At 44.6% G+C, this 21,963-nt stretch overlaps 1 long non-coding RNA gene across 1 annotated transcript; it reads left to right on the top strand.

The window, feature by feature from the left end:
• The first annotated feature begins 1,553 nt into the window (after positions 1-1,553).
• On the top strand, positions 1,554-21,145 carry LOC142023211 (uncharacterized). The gene is made up of 4 exons (XR_012648165.1): positions 1,554-1,609; positions 17,983-18,036; positions 18,955-19,088; positions 20,239-21,145. It is a non-coding gene; the product is annotated as an uncharacterized LOC142023211 (long non-coding RNA).
• Positions 21,146-21,963: the final 818 nt, after the last annotated feature.

Here is a 21,963-nt window from a genome sequence, read left to right as displayed (position 1 = left end):
TGAGTTTATGAATATTATTATTTAATATCAATAACCTGGCAGCATCTAAATGTTCAGAAGGAGAGGTGTCTAAGACAGGTCATGTTGTAACACCAGTAATTTCTGAAAAGATAGGGAAAAAACACCAAGATTTTTTAAAGCTCAGATAGCCATTCCCTCTTCAACAATAATACTTAGTGATACGCATCTTTCAAGCACTTTGCTCACATTAGCTTATTAAAGTCACACTGTTTTAGGTGTGTAAATACCATTATTTCAGTTTTATAAATGTGAAAACAGGGAAACAAAGTGATTAAAGGCCTGATCAACGGTGAAACGCCCATTTGGTTTGAGCATTGGCGTGCTAAACCTGGGGTTGTGAGATCAATCCTTGAGGAGGCCATTTCGGGACTGGGGCAAATAGATGTTGGGGATGGTGCCTGGTCCTGCTAAGAGGGCAGGGGACTGGACTAGATGCTCTCCTGAGGTCCCTTCCCCTTCTAGGAGATTATCATTGAGGCTGGGGGAGGGATAGCTCAGTGGTTTGAATATTGGCTTGCTTCACCAAGGGTTGCAAGCTCAACCCTTGAGGAGGCCATTTAGGGATTGGGGCAAATAGATGTCAGGGATGGTGGTTGGTCCTGCCAAGAGGGCAGAGGACCAGACTAGATGACCTCCCAAGGTCCCTTCCAGTTCTCAGAGATGTGTGTATTAAGAGTCACTCCATGGCTTCATTCCAGTGCTCAACATTTATTTCACAGGCAGCCAGATCAAAACCTGTGTGACTTACACCAGGCCACAAAGTGAATTGGTAGCCAAAGTGAGATTAGAACTGAGGAATTTCTGGAAATTCTTTAGAAAAGACAAACAGAGCATGCTGCCTCTGAGTGGAGCCCTGATCCTACTTCTACTGAACTCAAATGCCAATTGACTCTAGTAGTGCAAAATAAGATACAATTTGCAAAGATATGCAAATGTGAAATTTTCAAAAATAGCTAACAGGATAAGGTGTCTATTTCCCATTTAAATCAATGGGGTTTAGTTGCCTAATCTATTTAGGCACATTTAAAACATTCTATTAGGTGCCTTTCTGCATCTTTAGACACTTGCCTGTCTGTGAAAATCAGTCCCTGAAAACCCTTACTCATGTATAATTCTAATTGAAGTAAGCCGTTGAAGTCACTGAAACTACTTGATTGAATGATAATTAATTACACCAATAAGGGTTTTCAAGACTGGTCTATAGGTCCTCTTTTTTTCTGTCTTTCTTCAATACGTATCACAGTCTGATCTCAAATAGCTTACATGGTGCACACCGCTCAAGCACTGGGATGTCTACTGAGCTAATGCTTGAAAAATCTTAATTTGAATTCCCCATTACCCTTGCCACATGAAAATTACTCTACAGCAGAGGCTCCTCAGCACCACACTTTTGAAAAATATATCATAAAAGAGTGCTCCCTCAAAGACTTAATACTTGACTTTAAACCATGTTTAATAAAATTATAGAATATGGTAATGTTGATTTATTAACTGTCTTTCCCAGGGTCATAAAGCATTTTTCTCTCCACTCTAGGAGCACATTATTTCCATCACTATGAATTTGAGTAAAACATCAAAAACGCTTCAGGTAGGTGAGGAGAGATTGTGACATTATGATATAGTGACTAAATTCAATATGATCTAGCTACAAGGAACATATTTAGAGGCCATTTCACCTGGCACAAAAATGTCAGTGTTGGCTTATGTCCTCCTTACCCCCTAGCAAACTAAATAGCCTATTGCTGTCTAAAATGAATGGTTTATTATGAGCTAGTCATAGCTAAAAGTTATGAGGAATGTTAGTTTTGATTTGTATTGAAAATTATTGAATGCTTAGGTCAAAACAATATGCCCTGTAACTTTTTGTCATGATAAAAGACCAGGCTTAATTATAATGAATTAATTAAGCATTAATTTTTGACAGCTGTTGATTAATTTAAAAAAATTAGAAACCCCAATGACTCTCCTCGTCCTCTGCTTCACTGTGCATATAGGATCAGACCCTCTAGTGACATCCATACTGGAAGATCCATGTACCTTATCAGCGTCTCGGAGAATGTGGATCAGCCATATCAGCCATTGGCATAGGGATTCAAGGCCTAAAGAATTTTGTGGCCTTCTGCACCCTCCCCATGTCTTCTAGACAACTCCCTACACATATATACCCTACTCCACAGAGCTTCTTTCTACTCACTCCCATGAAGGCCCCTGAATGTCCTTTGCATGCCAACCCACGCAAACCTCACTACTCACAGACCTTGAAACTTTCACACCCCAAAGGCCCAGAAGCTCTGATATATAAACCTGTTCACCATTGTCCTGCCAGCTCTCCTCTACCAGACACCGAACCCAGCATCACTCACTCACCCCCAACATTCCAGGCCCCAACCCCACCAGTGCCAATTTCCTACATTCCCCTCTCAGCATCCACAACTCAGCAAACTGCCCCCAAAATCCTCACTCTCCCACAGTGTCTTTATCACTCCTCAGCTCTCTCCACTCCTGCCGCAGCTCACCAACAAGTCATCCTCAGCCCCTCACCTACTGCAGCCAGGATTTTCTGGTCACTCAGTGATGCTTTCCCAGCTCAGCACTCCATCCTATCTCAGGCTAGGAGAAATCCAAATCCTCTTCATGATCCCAGATGGTTAGCTCTGCCCTCACATAGCCTTATGCTATCATGACAGAGGGACTCAGAGCCACAGTGCAGCTTAGGTCTAGTTTGGTTGCCCCTCCATGATGAAGGTACAGCTTGGCCAGATTTGAGTGAGTGGCATGGCACTGCAATGCTGCTCAGTCGTGTTTGCTTCTCAGTTGGTGTGGCGTCCTGAGGTGGGGAACCTGTGCAAGTGCATAGAGTGGACATTGGTCAGAACCAGGTTGATTACAGCCAGACCGAGGGGGGTGGCCACTCCAGTCTTTTGGGGGTCCCCAGGGGCGCTGCCCCAGAAGTCCTATGGATAGGAGGGGTGAGGTTTAACTGGGACAGGTCATGTTGGTGGGGTCAGGCAACCTCAGGCCCTCTCCACACTCACCATAGAGCTCCCAACAGAATCTAGCCCTTAAATGTTGTACTTTCAATTAATAATAATAACAATGATACAGTTCAGAACAGATAGTAAAAAAATAACTGCCTCCATCTACCAACACTCTGTCTTTAAATCAGTTGTCAGAAAACTCATCTGTTTGCGATGAATTTATAATGTTGGGATCCAATCGTGTTCTCACTGAAGTCAATGGCAGTTTTGCCACTGACACTTAGTAGAAAAGCTCTGGGCCCTATGGCTGGACTTCATTAGAATGTCACAGCATGACAAATGGCCTTTCGGTGGTACCGTCAGATTCCAAAGGATTCTCAGGATTGTGTACAGAAATGCTTTATGATTCACAAGCTGTCTATAGTGTTAGTTCTCTTGAGTGCCATTTTTTTCATGGTGCGTAATTTGATTCTTGGAAATGTTATCTGCTGCACAATTAGTTGCTATATAAATCCCTTATGAGGTACACATGCAAAGCTCTTTTCTCATTACATGCCATTTTTTGTATTCACCAATTTGTCTTCTGTTCTTGCACTGTTCTCAGGGAATAGCCATACCTTTCCACAGAGGTCACTTGTAAAAGAGTATTTCTATGTGATTAGAAAGTAAAACTTACTCTACCATTTCTTCTAGGAGAAAATAATGTACAGGTTTCATTATTATTAAATAACAACCTTCAATACTTACCTGGTATGTTCTAATTTCAAAAAGTCCTTCAGCACTAGTCAAAGCATTATAGAAATATATGTTATTGAAAAATTAAAGATCAACTTCTGATATATTTCATCTAGATGAGCAGTAGAATTAAATATGTTCAACAGTATCAAAATTTGATCTAGACTAAAAATGTGACAAATTTTTCAAACTTCATATGCCTAGCATGGGGTGCCTCAATTGTTTTGAAAACTGTGGCCTTGTGATTAGGAAACTACCCTTGGGTGTGGTTTTCAAACTTGCCTAATGATTCTTTAGATAGCACTAGAAGGGGAAACTGCTTTCCTGGCCCATGAACATTTGATTTTTTAGATTTTTCTTCTCATCCCATTTTGGGACAATATGTGGAAATTTCAAAAGTTCTGACATGGGAAAATAATATTGGATCAGGTCGAAATATTTTGTTTGATGCTGATTATTTTTATTTTATTTTGATTTTAAAAACCAGATGTATGATTACTATTTCACATTTCAAAATGAAAAACAGTTTCAAACTAGAAAACGGGAATTGTTGATGGATCAGAATTTTCTGATGAAAAGGTGTTTAGCTGAACCTTTCCTGACAAGCTCTAGCTTTAGATACCAATTCCCGTTAGAAATAGTTCGGAACTGAGGTTCCATCTATGAGGTTCCATAGATGGCTCTCTGCAAAATAATGCTGATGTTTCTGTTTTTAGTATATATTAAGAAACAGAGCAGCCATAGCATTCACAAGTAACAGTAAGATTATTTTTATTTAGATATTTTGCACTGTCTTGTCAAACACCACCATTTTTTCTTGACAAAGGTAAGAAGAAAGATATTAATAATGCAGTTAGATACTTGGGGGGGGCAGTCTTGACTCCAGGATGGATCTGGAAGCCAGTTAATTCAATGGTATAACACCAACTGGATTCTGTCTGATAAGAATTGGGGACTCAGTTGACTTTAACAGGACTTAAAGTTAAGCATGTGCTTCAGTGGTGTGCTAAAGAGAAGTTGTTTGCTGAATTGGGGCCTTAATTTTCAGACAGGCAAAATTCAGATGAAACTATGACAAAAACTCACTGACATATATGTTCAAGGAACAGAATGCTATTGTTCCTGTATCTGCATTTTTAAACATTCTCAAGAATTGCTTTTCCATGGTTTCATTGCTGTGGTTTTAGAAAACTAGTTCAAAATGGGCACCAGAGATATTTTATTTTTATGACACTATGCACATCCACCTCAGCCTAGTGCAGGAAATATGTTTTAGCGGCATACATAGACATAAATGGTGGGGACAGGTCAGAGTGCTCACCGTGCAGTGGCCTGCCACAGGAGGAAACCAGCTTTAGGATATGAAATGTTTTTCCTCCTCTGGTGAAAACTTGGGGCATTGCATGATACCTAGGAGCTTTCTGTGGGTTTGTCTACACAGCAAATTATTTTGGAATAATGGATATTTTGAAGTAGCTTTGTGAGCATCTATACAACACAACGGCCGTGTCTACACTAGCCCCCTCCTTCTGGAGGGCACATGTTAAAGAGGGATTTTGGCAGATGCTAATGAGGCGTTGCCATGAATATGGAGTGTCTCATTAGCATAATGGTGGCCACACACGATTCAGAAGTGCTGCTTTGGGAACGCACGCTAGCTGTGTAGACAGAGGCCTTTCAAAAGAACCCCCTGACTTTGAAAGCCCCTTCTTCCTATTTGGTTTTGGGAAGAAGGAGCTTTTGAAATCAGGGGTGTCCTTTCGAAAGGCCCCTGGCTACACGGGCGGCATGCGTTTTGAAAGCAGCACTTTCAAATTGCATGTGGCCACCATTATGCTAATGAGGCACTGCATATTCACAGCAGCACCCATTAGCATCTGCAGAAATCCCTCATTAGCATGTCCCCTCTTTTTGGAATAAGGGGATTTCGAAATGTGCAGGGTCCTTTCAAAAACGACCCCCATGTAGCTGCACCAAGCAGCAGGAAGCATGCAAATACTAATGAGGCACTGAATATTTAATTCATTAGTATTCTTTGATTTGGCCATTTTGAAGTTTTGGCCAAGTGTGGCCATAGCCCAAGAGTGGAGAAACTACTTTTGTAATTGCCAGCCACTCCCAGTCTTGGTTCAGTCCTTGGCTGATAAGTGTGCAAATGAATTGCAGCTCTGCTGTTTCTCTCTGGAGCTTGTTTATGAAGTTTTTTTGTTGTAGGACTGCTACTTTTAAATCTGTTACTCAGTGTCCAGGGAGATTGAAGTGTTCTCCTATAGGTTTTTCTTTCTTACCATTCCTGATGTCTAATCTGTGTCCATTTATTCTTTTATGTGAACAACTGTACATTCTGGGTGACTTCAGTGCGAGAGTTGGAGCTGATCGTGACTCATGGCCTTCCTGCTTAGGCCACTTCGGTGTGGGAAAAATGAATGAAAATGGTCAGCATCTTCTCGAACTTTGCACGTACCACAATCTGTGCATCACAAACACATTTTTCCAAACCAAGCCACAGCACAGTGTGTCATGGAGACACCCACACTCAAAACACTGGCATCAACTAGACGTGGTCATCGCTAGATGTGATAACCTCAAAAACGTCCTTCTGACATGCAGCTATCATAGTGTTGACTGCGATACAGATCAGTCGTTAGTTTGCTCCAAACTCAAGGTGATTGCCAAGAAGCTGCACCACTCTAAACCAACTGGAAGGCCCCAAATCGATGCCACAAAGACGGCTAACTCAGAGAGAGCTGAAAAGTTCACACTGACCCTTGAGGAGAATCTGCGCAGCAACCCTGTCGGTGCTGATGTGACATCCAGATGGCAGCATCTGAGGGATACAATGTACAACACGGCCTTGTCAGTATTTGGAAGAAGAGCTAGAAACACAAATGACTGGTTCGAAGCTAACTACAATGAGATGATTCCAGCCATTGAAAAAAAGCACGCTGCGCTCCTAGAGTACAAACATTCGCCGAGCCAGAATACCCTGCAAGCGCTCAGAGCAGCCAGAAAAACAGTACAGCAGTTGGCCAGGCGCTGTGCCAACAACTACTGGCTCGAGCTATGCAGCCGCATCCAAACCAGTGCTGACTTTGGTAACCTCAGGGGAATGTACGACAGCATCAAGAAGGCATTAGGACCCACCCAGAACAAGATGGCACCTCTGAAATCCAAATCTGATGAAGTCATCACTGACAAAGCCAAACAGATGGAGTGCTGGGTCGAGCACTACTCTGAGCTGTACTCACGCGAGAACATTGTGGTCGACTCAGCCCTCGATGCTGTCGAACTCCTACCAGTAATGGACGAACTGGACCAGGAACTAACTGTGGATGAACTGAAGAAAGCCATTGATAACATTGCAGTAGGAAAGGCCCCAGGCCAGGATGGTATACCACAAGAGGTAATCAAGTGTGCCACAGACACTCTCCTGGAACCCCTACACGAGCAACTGTGCCTGTGCTGGAGAGAGGGAGAGGTTCCACAGGACATGTGCAACGCTAACATCATAACCTTGTATAAGAACAAAGGAGACAGAAGCAACTGCAACAATTACCGTGGAATCTCCTTCCTAAGCATCACTGGTAAACTGTTCACTTGCGTCATCCTCGGCAGACTCTAGAAGATTGCTGAGAGGGCGTATCCTGAATCACAGTGCGGATTCCGCACAGAGAGATCTACCATCAACATGGTCTTCTCTCTGAGGCAGCTGCAGGAGAAATGCAGGGAACAGAGGAAGACACTCTACATAGCCTTCATCGACCTGACCAAGGCCTTCGACTTGGTCGGCAGGGATGGACTGTTCAAACTGCTCCACAAGATAGGTTGTTTGCCACGGTTACTCAAGATGATCCACTCATTCCACGAAGACATGAGAGGAACCGTCCAATACGATGGCACATTATCAGATGCTTTCAGCATCAGGAGTGGTATCAAACAAGGATGCGTCCTTGCTCCGACATTGTTTGGGATCTTCTTCCCACACCTCCTTAAACACACCTTTGGATCTTCAACAGAGGGCATCTTTTTGCACGTAAGATCTGATGGGAAACTGTTTAATCTTGCAAGGCTGAAAGCTAAATCTAAGGTGCGGGAAGTCCTCATCAGAGATATGCTCTTCGCAGATGACGCTGCTGTCGTGTCACACACAGAAGACCAGCTTCAGAAGCTGCTGGATCGGTTCTCCAAAGCATGCAAGGACTTTGGGCTCTCCATCAGCCTAAAGAAGACAAATGTACTTGCTCAGGACGTTGCTGATTCTCCATCAATCAGCATTGACAACTATACGTTAGAGGTCATCCACGAGTTCGTTTACTTCGGGTCCACCATCACTGACACCCTGTCCTTGGAGACTGAGCTAAATAGGAGGATTGGTAAAGCAGCCACAACTCTGTCCAGACTCAGCAAGAGAGTGTGGAATAACAATAAGCTGTACACTCACACCAAAATGCAAGTCTACAGAGCCTGCATCCTCAGCACCCTCCTTTACGGCAGCGAGACTTGGACCCTGTACGCCTGCCAGGAAAAGAGGCTGAAAGTCTTCCACTTGCGCTGCCTCAGGCGCATTCTTGGAATATCGTGGAAGGACAGAGTGTCCAACACTACCGTCCTTGAGCAAGCTGGAATCCCAACTATGCACACCCTCCTCAGGCAGCGGTGGCTCCGCTGGCTTGGCCACGTCCACAGGATGAATGATGGAAGGATCCCAAAAGACATCCTGTATGGTGAGCTAGCCTCTGGCAAAAGACCTCCTGGATGCCCCCAGCTGCGCTACAAAGATGTTTTCAAGAGAGACCTCAGGGAAGTAGACATCAATTCAGACAGCTGGGAGGAGCTGGCAGACGATCGCAGCAGATGGAGGCAAGAACTATACAAGGGCCTTCAGAAGGGTGAGTTGAGGATTAGACAGCTAGCAAAGGAGAAGCAAGCCCACAGAAAGCACAGCAAGGACCTGCCAGACACCCATTACACATGCAACAGATGCAGCAAGGACTGTCATTCTCATGTGGGTTTTCACAGTCACAGCCGACGCTGCAAATGAGGATGCCAAACGGAACTACAAAGGGCGTGTTCCATAGTCTATGTAGACTGAAGGATGCTACTATATTCTTTTATGTAGAAACTGTCCAGTTTGGCCAACGTAAATTGCAGTGGGGCATTGCTGGCACATGATGGTATATGTTATATTAGTAGATGTGCAGGTGAAAGAGCCGCTGATGGTGTGGTTGATGTTAGGTCCTGTGATGCTAGATGTAAGTATGTGAGCAGAGTTGGCAGCGAGGTTTGTTGCAGGGATTGGTTCCAGGTTTATAGTTACTGTGTCGTGATCTATAGTTGCTGGTGAGAATTTGTATAAGGCTGGCAAGCTATCTGTAGGAGAGCGCTGGCCTGCCTCCCAAGGTTTGTGAGAGTGAAGGATCGTTGTCCAGGATGGGTTGTAAATTATTGATGATGCTCTGGAGAGGCTTTAGTGGGGGGCTGTATGTGATGGCCAGTGGTGTTCTCTTGTTTTCCTTGTTGGGCCTGGCTTGTTGTAGGTGGCTTATGGGTACATGTCTGGCTCCGTCAATCTGTTTCTTCACTTTCTTAGGTGGGTATTGTAGTTTCAGGAAAGCTTGATAAAGATCTTGTAGATGTTTGTCTCTGTCTGAGGGATTGGAGCAAATGCAGTTGTATTTTAGTGCTTGGCTATATACAATGGATCTTGTAGTGTGCTCTGGATGGAAGCTGGAAGCCTGTAGGTAAGCATGATGGTCTGTGGGTTTCCAGTATAGGGTGGTGTTTGTGAGACCATCACTTATTTGCACAATAGTGTCGAGGAAGTGGATCTCTTGTGTGGACTGGTCCAGGCAGAGTCTGACGGTGGGGTGGAAAAGTTGAAATCATGACGGAACTCTTTAGGAGCCTCTTTCCCAGGGGGCCAGATGATGAAAATGTCATCAGTGTAGCGCAAGTAGAGGAGGAGTACTTGGGGATGAGAGCTGAGGAAGCATTGTTCCAGGTCAGCCATAAAAATATTGGCATACTGAGGGGCCATGTGGGCACCCATAGCAGTGTCACTGATTTGAAGGTATAAATTGTCCTCAAATCTGAAATAATTGTAGGTGAGGACAAAGTCATAAAGCTGTGCCACCATTTGTGCCTTGGCGTCAATAGCGATAATGTTCCTAACAGCTTGAAGTCCACCTTTATGAGGGATATTGGTGTAAATGTTCTCTACATCCATGATAGCCAGGATGGTGTTTTCAGGATGGTGTTTTCAGGAAGGTAACCGATGAATTGTAGTTTCCTAGGGAAGTTGGTGGCATTTCAAAGAAAGCTGGGAGCTCTGGGAACATAGGATCTGAGTAGACAGTCCACATATCCAGACAATCCTGTAATGAGAGTGCCAATGCCTGAGATGATGGGGCATCCAGGATTCCCAAGTTTATGGATCTGGGGTAGTAGATAGAATAAACCGGATTACGGTTCTAGGGGTGTATCTGTGTAGATTTGTTCCTATGTTTTTGTAGAAAAGGTCTTGAGCAGATGCTGTAGTTGCTTTGTGTACTCCTCAGTGGAATCCTGGGACAGTGGCTTGTAGAATGTGGTACTGGAGAGTTGCCTGGCAGCTTCCTTTTGGTAGTCTGTCCTATTCATGATGACAACAGCACCTCCTTTGTCAGCTTCTTGGATGGCAATGCCAGAGTTGTTTTCTGAGCTGTTGATGGCATTGTGTTCTTCATGGCTGAGGTTATGAGGTAAGCAATGCTGCTTTTCCACAATTTCTACCTATACGTGTCAGCAGAAGTATTCTATGAATAGGTCCAGTCTGTCATTTCAACCAGTGGGGGAGTCCATGAGCTGTTCAGTGTCGTGTTGGAAGTATTCCTAGAGTTGGAGACGGCAAAAGTAAGCTTCCAGATCCCTGTAGAACTGTATCAAGTTCGTGATGGTGGTGGGGCAAAAAAAGATGTCCACCATTCGCATTTGGAGAGGAAGATGATGTCTGTCTGTATGTGTACAATTTTTTTCATGAGGTTGATGGATTTCCATTCAATACGGCTAAATGCAGTGCCTTGCATGGTGACAAGCATCAGAGGGGTAGCCAAATTAGTCTGTATCTTCAGAAACAACAAGTCCTGTGGTACCTTATCGACTAACAGATATTTTGGAGCATAAGCTTTCATGGGGAAAGACCCACTTCATCAGATGATGAGTGAGGTGGGGTGAGGAGGTTCAGAGGAGGGTTTAAAGAGAGGTCTTAGTCATGAGTTGGGCCAAAGCTGACAAGGTCTGTTCAGTCACAGAGGACGTGGCCCAAAATCAAAGGTGTATTTGTGAAATTCCAAAGAGAAAGGCAAAACAAGTCACACAAAGCTCTCCAGGCAATTGCCTGAGGTAAACATGCATGCACTAGTAAATAGTATCACAAAGCACAGAAAAATATTCAGCGAATGGAACAAATACATTTCCTGGATAAGAAGCTATTGAACATCGTGTCTTGGTTCACCATATTTATTCAGTGCAGTCACGGTTCCAGATACAATAGTTTCTAACTCAATATGCCTGGGATTAAACTACCTTTCAGGCTAGTCTGTAACTAAATTTCATTTACACTAATTCTGAATAATGCTCCCTGTCAACTGAGTGCTTGGGCAGCCACCCTGGAGAGATTCAAGTGATACCCTGATGATTAGCAGAGCATCCACAGCCATCCACAGTGGTCAGCATGGCTAGGGCTGTATACATTACAGCAGTCCTTCAAAAGAAGTTCTTTTGGAAGAGATGTTCTGAAAAACCATCTTTTGAAAGAGCATGGCCACACACAAGAAGTGGAATGAAAAATCAATCCACTCTTTTGATAGAGAGCAGCCACACATCCCTGGCTGCTTTTTCAAAAGAATGGGTCAGGAAATAAGATGGACTGGGTCTTATGGCTGGCAAGCCCTTCCAGGAGCTCTGGCCACACGCTCCCTTAAAGAGTTCCTCCCAAAAACCTGTCCCTGCACATGCTGAGGCCTGCCAAGCTGACCAAAGTGAAGCAGAGCCAGTGCAAGGACCACAAGCTGCTAGGTCACAGCCATAGACCCAAAGTAGCTCCAGCACTGCATCCACTCTCTGGTCAGGCTGCTAACCATCCTCATGGAAGTCACCTTCCAGCTCCTCCAGTGGGACAGACCTGCTATTGGGAATGAGAAGCCCATCCTTGCAGGGCCCTGGCAGAGCCTTACCCCCCTTGGGACCAGCTGGTGTTGGGCAAGTGGGATGACGTCCAGTGGCTCCAGAATTTCTGTGAGTGTAAGGAGACATTTATGGAGCTCTGCAGCAATGCCAGGTCACCTGCATGTGGCCTGCCCTACCCCTTCAGAATCACGTAGACATCCCCATGTGGAGGCTGGCCACCCTGGATAGCTACCACTCCGTGGGGCAGCAATTTGGGGTGGTCAAGTAGACGATCAGGGCTGTCCTCATTGAGGTAAGGAATGCTCAGCTTGCTGGCCTGGCATGAGGAAGTGGGAGGGGGATTCTGGGCAAGGGTTGAGGGTGTGAAGGGATGGGGCAGTGGGTGGAGAGGGGGACTGTGATGTCCCACCCCCATACAGACCCGCTGCCAGAGAGGCAGCCTCATGGTGGGGGTGGTGGGCTTGTGGGGGGGAGAAGAGGGCTGGGAGAGGGCAGGGGAGCCCATTGGGGCCAGGACAACCCCTTCATGCACTCATCAGTGTGTCCACTGTCTGTCCCCTGAAAGTTATGAGGGCAATCAACATGCTGCTACTTCTGAGGGTCATCCATGTAATAGAATCATAGCATCATAGGGCTGGAAGGGATGTCAGGAGATCATCCAGTCCAGTCCCTTGCTTCAAGTAGGATCACCCCCAACTAAGTCATCCCAGCCAGGACCTTGTCAAGCTGGGACTTAAAAACCTCTAGGGATGGAGAATCCACCACCTCTCTAGGCTATGTATTCCAGTGCTTCACCACCCTCCCGGTTAAGTAGTTTTTCTGAATATCCAATCTACTCCTCTCCTTCTTTAACTTCAGACCATTGCTCCTTGTTCTGCCACGTGTTGCCACTGAGAACAATTTCTCTCCATCCTCTCCAGAGCTCTCCTTCAGAAATTGAAGGCTGCTATTAAATCACCCCTCAGTCTTCTCTTCTGTGAACTAAACAAGCCCAAATCCCTCAGCGTCTCCTCATAGGTCATGTGCTCCAGTGCCTTAATCACTTTTGTTCCCTCTGCTGAACCTGCTCCAGCACATCCACATCCTTTTTATACTGGGGGGCGCAAAACTGGACATATATTCCAGTTGTGGTCTCACCAGTGCTGAATAGATGGGAACAACCACTTTTCTAGATCTGCTTGCAATGTTCCTTCTAATGCACCCTAATATGCCATTAGCCTTCTTGGCTGTAAGGCCACACTGTTCACTCATATCACCTTTCATCCACCATAACCCCTAGGTCCCTTTCTGCTGTACTGCTGCTTAGTCAGTCAGTCCACAGCTTATAACAATGCCTGGGATTCTTCTGTCCCAAGTGCAGGACTCTACACTCCTCCTTGATAAACTGTATTATATTTCTTTTGGCTGAATCCTGTACTTTATCCAGGTCCCTCTGGATCCTATCTGTACCCTCCAATGTACCTGCCTCTCCCCCTAGCTTAGAGTTGTCTACAGACTTGCTGAGGGTGCAATCCAGTCCCTCATCCAGGTCATTAGCAATGATCTTGAACAACACTGATCCCAGAACCAAGCCTTGGGGCACACTTGGGGACCTGAACGCAGCCATTGCCAGGTTTGCTGCTCTTAGCTTCCCCCACTGCTTTGGCACCATAGATGGCACCCACATCACAATGCTATATTAACAGTAACAGTTACCACTTCATCATGCTGCAGGCCCTGGTGGACCATAAGGGACACTTTATAGATATTTATATGGGCTGGGACCATGATGCGCAGGACTTCCACAACTCCAGCCTCTGCCAGAGGATGGAGGTGGGCATCTATATCCCACAGTGGAAGCTTGTAGCTAGGAATGTCACCACACCCTTGTGCATGGTGGGATATGTGGCCTACCCCCTGCAGCTCTGGCTCATGTAGCTGTACACAGGCCACCCAGACCCCACCCAGGACCTGTTCAACAGCTACCTTGGCTGGGCATGCTACCTGGTGGAATGCGCCTTTTCATGCCTGAAGGCATGGTTCTGGTGCCTCCTCATGTACCTGGACCTCAGGGTGGAAAATGTCCCCCAGGTTGTGGGGATGTGCTGTGACCTCCATAATGTTGGAAGCCAAGGAAGAGACCTTCCTCCCCGGGTGGATGGCTCAGGCTGGCCTGGGTATGAAAGGCTGGCCATGGCCCCCAACTGCCAAGCCCACTGTGATGGGCTGCAGACCCAGGAGACCCTCTGGGAAAGCACTGCCCATGGGCCCCAGTGACCGTCCCCCAGACACTCCCTCAGGGTTTTCTGGCCTGCAGCCCCACCCCATCCCCACCACAACCCCTCCTGCCCTTCTCCCCCCTAATGCCTTCCCCACCACAACCTCTTCTGCCCTCTCCCAAAAATGAAGGACATGGGGAGAGGTTGGAAAAAAAATATTTACTGAACTACAGAAACTTTTTGGAATATGAAAACTATGAAAACAAGTATTTACAGGGATGAATGGGGGTAACTATATACATTGGGGGAGCCTGGGATGGGGGGTGATAGGCTTTAGTCCTCCATGGGCATGGAGATGCCACTGGGGGTGGGGAGTGGGCGGGGGGGCTGGCCAGGGTGGTGGTCGGCCATGAAGGCTGTGGGAGATCAGGCAGGAGCAGGAGTGGTGGGAGGGGCATGGATGGCAAGGGAAACAGTGGGGCAGGAACAGCAGGTGGGCTGGGGGGTGGCAGGGGCAGGAAACTGGGCCAGCTGCTCCCTCAAGGCCCTACCAATGATCCTTAGATTGCCCCCCCGCAGGCCTTGTGCTGCCATGACAGATCCATCTCATCCAGGTACAGCTGCCGCTCCACCAGTTCATTTTTGCAGTGGAGGGCATCTTTGTAGGCATCGTTGTCATTCTGGCCATGGTGATATGGCCTTTGGGCACAGGCCCACCTAGGCACCAGTACTGGAGGTGCCATGGACCTCTCCCCTGCCAGTCCTAGATTCCTGGCCTGATGAGCTGGAAGGGGCTGGGCACCCATGAAGGTGAGGTGGGGCTCGCCCGGCCCTCAGACTGCACAGCTATAAGGATGTAAGGGGAGAGAGAGATGGGACCTCAGTCATGTGCCCCAGCTCCAAGGGCTGTGCCCCCAACTTCCCCCACCTCCCCTGTGATTGCTTTTTTTTTTGGTGAACATACAAACTAACATGATACTTCTCTGAGACTGATATGGATAGCTTTATTGTTCCTAGTAATTAGGTGAGCAATTAATCTAGTGACCAACAGAAGCTGGAATTGAATGATAAAAGATCCATGACACTAAGTAAGACTTTTATAGCTGAAAATGGACTAGAATAGATAGAGGCCACTGGTTCTTCTCATTCCTGCACTTGCACATATCAGAATTGCCTTGCAATCAGAAAAGAAAGAGTATTAGGGAAAGAATGCTCAGAAAATCCAACTAATCTGAATGTAAAGTGGGAAGATATTTTGGAAAAGCATCTGAGAAAAAACTGTTAACCATTGAAAACATATGAATAAGAAACAGAGCAAGACTGATCTTGAGACAGAAGGACTTTTCTAAATATACTAGGGGCTGGTTTCAGCTCTGCTTGCAAGCAGAAGTTGTGGTGAAAGAAAGTTCTAGACATAAACTTGTTGTAATACACATCCAAAGTGTATGGGCCAGGCCCTGTGCTGGCTGGGGAACAGCTCAATTGGGGACTGTGCTGGGCCCTGCTCTGGTCAGGAGAGGGCTGAGGCTGTCACAGTGTGTGGGGGCACGAGTTTCCATTTTGGGTGCTGGGCTGGGCCCTGTGCTGGCTGGGAAAGGGGCTGGGGCTGGCATAGTATGAAAGGGGCTCTGCTGGGGGGCTGGGCTGGCTCCATACTGGCTGGGGGAGGGGATGGGGCTGGCATGGTGTGTTGGGGGGTCAGTAGAACCTTGCCTGGACAGACAGATGAACAGATAGCTAAATAACACATATGGGCAGTGTTTACACATGCCCCAAACTTCGAAATGGCCACGCAAATGGGATGAGATGGGAATCAGCTGATGGGAATAAGGGGACTTCGAAGTAGGCGGGGTCCTTTCGAAAAGGAGCCCCGTCTGGACGAGACGCGCGGCGGCAAGCTGCGTCAATTTCGAAGTGCCGCTGCCGCCCGCATGCTAATGAAGCGCTGAATATGCATTTCAGCGCTTCATTAGTAAACTTCGAAATGGCCATTTGCGTGGCCATTTTGAAGTTTGGGGCACGTGTAGACGTAGCCATGATTTGGTGTCTCTTGGGAAAAGCACACTGAGGGTTTGGCGGTATGAAAGGGTCAGATTTCTAAAGTCATTTAGTCACTGAAGATGTGGGTAAATACTAGCGGGATTTTCAAAAGCCTCTAGGTGTCTGCCCACTTCTTTCGTCACTGAAACGCCTTTGGAGGTGTGAGATGAGATGTAGAGGAGATAGTGCCCTGCGTACATGATAAAGTATGCACATTTTTAACAAATCAGATTGTTTTAACTCATCAGTCACATGAAGAATCTTGAAACAAAGGATACATCTACACTCACTGGGAGATCGACCCAGTCAAGGTCATCTCCCATGGTTTAATTTTGCTTGCCTAGTGGGGATGTGTGAAATCGAACTATCTCTGTACAGTCAATCCCTGTACTCCTCATTCTCACAAAGGGTTAGGGAGGTCAACAGGGGAGTTTATGCTGTCGACATCCCTCAGTGAGAACAGCCAGATAAGCCAATCCTAGATATGTCGATTCCAGCTATGTGATTGCTGTAGCTGAAATTGTGTATCTATGATCAACTTTGAGGTCTAGTATAGATCTGCCCAATGTGATTTATCCTTTCGTGGATAAAACTAAAGTAATTGCACTTTTCTGTGAGAGGATTTTTCATGTCCACCAGAACATGCATGATGCGTGCATTAATTTTTCTAGCTTTGTAGTTCCTTTAATAAAGTTTGTACTTATCTGAGGTCTCTTTGACTCTTATTTCTTGTCTAGCCTCTGGTGGCTCTCTGGTTCTGAAACTAGTTTATTCTTTGAAAACATAGGTGCAAACCAAGGGGAGGACATATTCTTTCTCCTCCCCTGTAAGGCCACATCTACACTGCCAAGTTATTTTGAGAAAACAGCAGTTATTTTGGAATAACTTTATTGTCATCTACACTACACAACTATTTCAAAATAAATTTGAAACAGCAGGTGTGTTACTTTGAAATTGGTAAATCTCATTGCAGAAGACATACTGCCTATTTTGAAATAACTATTTTAAAATAGGTGCTATTAAGACTTGAGATAGTGCTTATTTTGAATTAGTTATTTTGAAGTAAGCACTCTTCCCTATCTTAACAGCTCCTATTTCGAATAGGCGCTACTTCGCAAGAGCTATTCTGGAATAGTTTATTTTGAAGTAAGGCTGCTGTGTAGACGTAGCCTAAGTGTTCCTCATCCAGTGGCTGCAGGCTTTACTCTCATCATCCCAAATTTTTTTTTTTTTTTGCTTTCATCTCTGCCATGCCCCTCTGTTGGTCTTCAGACAGTTGGGACTGTCTGGGAGACAGGGAGAGTTTTATCCTATTAGGCTAACATAATTCTCTGTCTGAGATGGAAGGGGATAAAAGACAATGTTTGAAACCCAACACTGTTCTCAGATTGGCTTCTCCCTTGCATAAGAATCTGGCTAATCCCAGCCTTTTTTTCTTCCAACAGAAATCTTTCTCCTACCTCAGAAAATATTTCCTCCTATGATATTGTGTTCTTCTACAAAAATTCACACAGCTCTCAAAGAAATCAAACATTTTCTGGGACAGCTTTGAATTTTGCATAACCATTTTAATGAAAGAACAGTGCGATTATGAAAGTAAATTCTTGAGAACCTGCTTTTGCGTGAAGTAAATCACACTACCTTCACTGAAACAAAGACTACAGGTTGTTTACCTTGCTCAAATTGCCTGCCTCTCAGATTACCTGGGGAGGGCTGAAATGTGTGGAAGAGAGGTGGGGTGTTCCACTTATTAATTAGATTACTTTGAAAAATGGAATAAGTAAGTATGAGGGGGGATAAAAAAGTAGACGAAAACATTAACTTTCTGATTTATTTAATTTCAGAATTCAGATGCTTCATGATGTCTATTCTGTATTTTAAAGTCAGCAAGCTAGCAGGTGAGTATTATTTTTTGTGCTTTCATTTTTGCCTCACCCTCTGTTTCTCTTCAGACAGTTGGGACTGTCTGGGAGACTAGTTGAGTTTTCTCCTATTAGGCTGACATAATTCTCTGTCTGAGAATTGGCATTGGTATTTGTATTGGTATTTGTATTACTATTTGTACATATTATTTGTATGTAGTCCCCAATGGTAGGTATAGTATTTTTAGGTAACACAGAGTTGCCTTGCTTGCTTGTGTATGTCAGGGAGGTTTTTTAGGCATTAATGCCTTTACTGTAATAAGAATTTTTTGTATTGCTGTTACACTGAGAAGCTTATACCTTGGCTCTGACTTCTCAGGATAAACATTTTACACTGTATTTATGAATATATTCAGAAGTGACTGTAAAATTAGCCTAATCTTTAAAGTCTGGGTTGAAATTCACTTTGTTCACAGTTGTAACACAATGCTTATGTATCACCTGAGTCCTCAGAATAGGGCTTAACTGGTGCACAGGTCTAGTGCTAGCCTTCTGCACAGGAGTTTTACCCAGTGTACCACCCAGCTGAATGGGGCCTCCCCTCCTGTCGTGTGGCTTGGCCAATGACTAGACCAAAGGCAAGATTCAGTCCCATAGCATATTAAAAAAATTGGTGAATTGATGGGATCCAGAAATTCTTAATTTGGTCCTGGAGCCCACGAAAGCTGCAAAACCTTTAAACCCCCCATAGATTGAATGTTAAGGTTAGAAGGTTACCACTGGGATCATGTAATCTGATCAGTTGCATGGCACCAGCCATAGGACTTCACTGAATTAATTCTTGTTTGAACTAGAGCGTCTCTCTCAGGAAAACATCCATTCTTGATTTAAAAATTGTTGTAGTGGACAGCTGCCTACAGGTCACTTTAACACTGTGGCTCTTTACTTCAACAGGTTCTTCGCTTGTTAGCTAGGATGGTGCAATGTGATGCAGAAACATCGCTCTTCAATGAAATTTAACTGTGCGATGCCAGGAAGATTGCCACACAATAAGCATGACATTTTTCACATCCTAACATGCAAACAAAGTGAGTCCAATGAATGGGTGGCATATCACTCCACGTTCATGAGCCTTTGATTCCCCAAATGTGTGCACTCTGAGGGCATAGCTCCATTACAATCGTAAGTCAGCCTTTGCTATTATGTAATTACAACGGTGACTGATGTCCACACTACTCTCCTTCTCTCCATGGGGAATATCCTCACCAAGAACACTTCTGCTGACTGAAGAGGGACTGTGTAGGGGGATGAGAGCTGGGGTGCTCCACTTTACACAGCTCCCTGCCATAAGCCCAGCTGCTCTCTGGTCTCCTCACCTGAGGCTCCTCACCTTCCCACAGCCAGCCAAGAGTGGAGAACAGGGAAGAAGCAGCCCAGGGCTTCTTGCTTCTGTGGCAGAGATCTGCAGCTGGAGTCTAGTCAGATGCTGTGCTCCTGACAGCAAGCCCAGACCCTAGAGTGCAGCAGGGCTTTTAGTGGAGTGCCTAGGCAGCAGCTCAAGCCAGGAGCCCATGATTTGAATTGGAGACCTGTCAGCAATCAGGTGGGGCAGCCGGGAATTAGCTTACTTGTCAGGTTCAGAGCTCCCCTGGCTATGTAAGAGCAAAGTGTCAACACACATAGTGCATTGCCCTATCTACATTGATATAAGCCCTATGCCTCTCATAGACCGGGGTTATAATATCAGTGTAGCAGAGAATGGCTGTAGTATAGACACTGACATAGTTCCTTCAAAATACCATGCCTTACGTCAATCTAACTCTGTAACGGAGACCATGCCTGACTCTGTTCTGAAGGTGTTCTTACTTCTCTCTCACTCATTAGACAATAAAGGAATAAGTCTTTAATAGGCTAAATGTCCTTTTGTACCAAAAAAGTCACAGGTTGTTAATAGCTAGGATATTTTTTTGATATATTGTCACTTGCTCTCAAACAATTATAAGTTGATAATTTGCTTCCTTTTTGATATATTGGTTCCTTTCTTTCAAAGCTATTACAGAAGATTATCCCCAACCAATCTGAGAATTTAATCATCTGTCTCAGGTATCTCTGACCACCTAAATAAGTCATTCTGTTAATAAGTCATTCTGTTGTCATATCAATACACTACAAAGGGCTTTAGTTAGGTAACTCTCCAAACTACTCTGATTTATTCCATTCTATGGTCTCTTTTCACAGTGTCATCATCATCATCAAGCAACAAATAATGCATGAAATACATCAGCAACATATCAGTCAGCAACAGCACAGAGTAACTAGATAAGCACATGGATAACATGAATCTCCTCTGTGTCAGTATACAGATGGGACCATCTGCTTGTAGCTCCTCCCTTTGTTTTCACAGAGCACAACACTGCAACTTCTTAGTGCTCCGTCTTTCCTCATTAGCCTTCTCAGATGCTCTGCTGAGGTTTGGACACACAGGAAATGGCTGAAGAGAGTGAAGCAAGGGAATGGCTCACCAAAATTCTCTGTGGAAATTGCTTATTAGCCATATTAAACCCGCTTGATTCTGCTACATGATCACCATTGAACACCTGTAGGAGGATGCAGCCAATGTCAACACGACTAGAGTGTTTGCTTAATTCTTTCTGTCAGACAAACACCATTGCGAATACAATGTAACACACCAGAAGAGTCTACCAGTCTACCAGAGTTTGTCACTGTGGGAAGCTCATGCCACAATCAGATTTTTGTGACTATTTAGAACACTGATGTTCTGCTCATTTAGCAGCAAATCTTATATAACCATTTTAGCTACTGAGCTGGCCTCCTATGTAGAATCATGCTGTTCAGTTGGGGGAACTAAACCCATTATTGCACAATTTAACCAAGAAACATAACATAATTCTGAAGCAAGAAAGCAACAACTTGTCTGTATATGGAAGAATGAGAAATCATTTTTTTCCAGCCAAGAAGATTGATAGTTTTTCTATACAATTCTACTTTTGCACAAAGAAAACATTTCCCCATACCTGTTACTGGAGGAAATAACGAAACTTTGGCTGCCTTGCAGAGATTTGTCTTCCTGCAAAAGCATCAGAGCTTTACCATTGGCTCTCGGTGAGGAATTCAGACCTCAGCTTTTCTAAACTTGCTATGACAAATCTTGCAATAAAACCCTACTAATCGATAAATCACTACTGATGTTCACCTATTCAGCTTAGGGTGTAAAGGAAGGATGAAAGTTGCTGACAGAAGTAGTTTATTTTGTTAGATTTAATACTGACAACTGATGTGTGTGTGTGTGTGTGTGAGGCAGAGAGAGAGAGTGAAAGTGAGAATGAGAACCTATGCAACTAAAGAGAAAGTGTAGACCAGAATGGCAACTTTATTGTGGTGTCACATGCAGTGTAAATAAGGAGGGTAAGGAAGTGAATTTGTAAAAGATATCAAAAAGCAGTAACTAAAGTTAGACATCTTTAAAAATCAAATGGTCCAGATAATTTGTATTCAGTAATTTTAAAAGAGGTGGCTAAGATCCTCAGTGAACCTTAAATTAAGAAGTGTAAGTCTATTTTAAGCAGTCTTGGAACACTAGTCAAGTTCAAGATGACTGGAAAAAGCTAATTGTTGTGCCAGTATTTTAAAAGGGTAAATAAGATGACCCAAGTAATTACAGGCCTGTTAGTATTTGATCATGGTTACGTCTACACTTAGAAAAAACTTTGAAATGGCCATGCTAATGGCCAAATCAAAGAATACTAATGAGGTGCTGAAATGAATATTCAGTGCCTCATTAGCATGCCACCAACCATGGCACTTTGAAAGTTCAGCTGATAGGAATAAGGGGATTTTGATGTTTGCAGGATCCTTTCAAGAAGGACCCCCGTGTGGATGAGCTGCTCATGTACCGTGGCATGCTAATGTGGCACTAAATATTCATTTCAGTGCCTCATTAAT

Source organism: Carettochelys insculpta, chromosome 1 (assembly GCF_033958435.1).
Source record: "Carettochelys insculpta isolate YL-2023 chromosome 1, ASM3395843v1, whole genome shotgun sequence".
Classification (NCBI taxonomy): domain Eukaryota; kingdom Metazoa; phylum Chordata; order Testudines; family Carettochelyidae; genus Carettochelys; species Carettochelys insculpta.
The sequence above is the reverse complement of the archived record's forward strand: the minus strand, read 5'-3'. Positions and strand labels throughout refer to the sequence as shown.